This window comes from Penaeus monodon, chromosome 22 (genome assembly GCF_015228065.2).
Source record: "Penaeus monodon isolate SGIC_2016 chromosome 22, NSTDA_Pmon_1, whole genome shotgun sequence".
Taxonomy (NCBI): domain Eukaryota; kingdom Metazoa; phylum Arthropoda; class Malacostraca; order Decapoda; family Penaeidae; genus Penaeus; species Penaeus monodon.
This window is the reverse complement of record NC_051407.1, coordinates 25124935-25127279: the sequence shown is the minus strand read 5'-3', so window position 1 is coordinate 25127279 and position 2345 is coordinate 25124935.

Sequence of the window (2345 nt, the reverse complement as noted above, 5' to 3'; positions counted from 1 at the left end):
AGCAGAGTAGAGAACAAGGGCGGAGAAGTCAGCTGCGTGAGATAAGATACGATGTGGGCGCCGGATGTTGTGTGAGTGTTTGAACGTGGCGTGTTTACATAGCCTGATACAGAGCAGGTGATTGCAACGTTGGGTTTTGTGTTCGGTGCTGCTGAGCTGATGACAGATGGAGGATATTGGCCTGGGTTCGCGAACGGCGCCTTCTATCCCTCTTTGTCTGCCTCGGCAACTCTCCTTCGAACTCCGTGTACTTATAATGCAATCTGTCTACCCAGTGTTTATAAGTACTTAATGTAATCAAATTTGAGTAACCGATATTATACCTGATTATACCTGTGTAAGCTGATACATTAGTTTTATGTAATCAGAGGAATATGATAAGCATTCGAAAACCGTACATTTTTTTCTACCGTATGAAACGACATTATGAGTGTACTTTGCAGTAACACCATGCTGATGTGACGAAAGCGAAAATGGTCATGTCCACAGCTATTCACGTTGATATGATTAACACACAGCTCTACGAAATGCGTGTTGAAATAGATATAGTTTAATGACCCTTTGATTTTTCCTCTCTATGTACTTTTAACACGATATCTTTAACTGTTATCTATATCTATATCTTTCGGAGAAACTCCTTCTTTTTGCTCTTATTTTCGTTGATAAGGTCTGCCATGTACGTTTGTCCTTTGCCGCTAGATTCTTGGGTGGCATGTTAAAAGTAACTTTGTGGTCACCATGATCTGGATGTTAATTGTTTCTCTTTTACCGTATTCCAAAGACACCTTGCGATAGTGTCTATAACAGTGTTATAATCACCCAGTGCTAGAGAAGTAGCGCCAAGTGATACTTCTTCATCAGAGTATTCATTTTTGATAGTACTTGTTAGTTTTATATTAATGGTGATGAGCTGTAGGTTTCACATACTTTTTATGTTGAGCTGTAAATGCAACATAGTACATCTTTAGTATATACTCTGGAATGGTAACTTTTTTCTATAATGTGATCTAAAGCCCCGTATAAACATCCAAATGTTTTGATCGATTCCTTTGGTAAGAATCTACATTAATCATTCATATAATTACTTATCTACACGTCTATCATTATTGCTTCTGCTTTTGTTTGTTTGTTCCCTCTTTGGGTCCCTGCCACTGCTTGCCTTGTCCCTGTAGCCTCCTGGTCTCTCCGCGTCCAGCAGGTGCATCAGAAGGAGGCGGAGGACCCAGCGGCGAGGCAGTGCTGGAGCTGAAGGCTGCCATCAATATCGTCTGTACAGTCTTATTAACAAAATTGAGGTGCGTCACATTGATGGATGACTACAACCGATACTTACACTCTGATGACGTCGTTTTTCATTTGCTTCTTCGTTTATCATACGTAATACAGGCCCCACGAGGAGTGCAGGGCGGGGAGCGAGGACTCGTCCGGCGATGTATTCCGTCGCTCTCCGCGCCCATTCGTCATCGTGTCGGCTCGAGAGTCTCGCTAAGCCTCGGGGAGTTATCGAGGGCCAGATGGAACTTCATCGTAATCGCCAGTTGCCACGAAAGTTTGCATAAGCGTGATAATAACGACAATAACTCAGTATTCAATATTCATAAAGTCATTTTTTCCTTCAATTTGACCTAGTCATACGGTCGTCCGGAAAAGGAACGGCGTTGCAAAAAGAGTTAAGGAACCGATTTTAATGAAAATGATGGTTATGGTCATGGACGTGCTAAAATTTCGGCCATCATGCCATTAACAGATTAATAATAATGATCCCGATTTTATACCGGGTACTGTGACGAGGGCTGGGGCGAGGGCAGGACATAAGGGCCAGTGGTGAGGGCTGGGGCGAAGGGAGGAGGTCAGTGGTGAGGGCTGGGACCAGGGCCGACAACGGAAGCGAAAAGGTTATCTACATAACAAGGTAACACGTCCTGCAAGGGTTAACAAACGCCTCTTCAAAACTGTTCTCTTACGCATACACAGTGAATATAATCGTTTTTGAATCACCGATATAGCTTCCTCGACCAGGACATGTGATTCCGTAGGCAAAATAGAAGCGAAATGTTGTTTCGGCTTCTGCTATCCTAATGATGCCCCGAGAAAGTACTGATCGCGATTTCACCTTTAAAAGTAATTTACAACGTGAGCGTTGACTGGAATGAGCGCGAAGGGCGTGTGGTTGAGGCAAGGGATGCAGTAAGGGCGTGGGTACGGTAGTGGTAAGGTTGGCATGGTGAGTGGTTGCAAGGGGACAGAGAGGTTGCGGTGAGGGGGAGGGGAGGGGGAGGGGGCGCAAGGTGCTCAGCCCCGTGGGTGGGACTGAATGAAGGGCTCGAATAGAGAGCCTGGTGGGC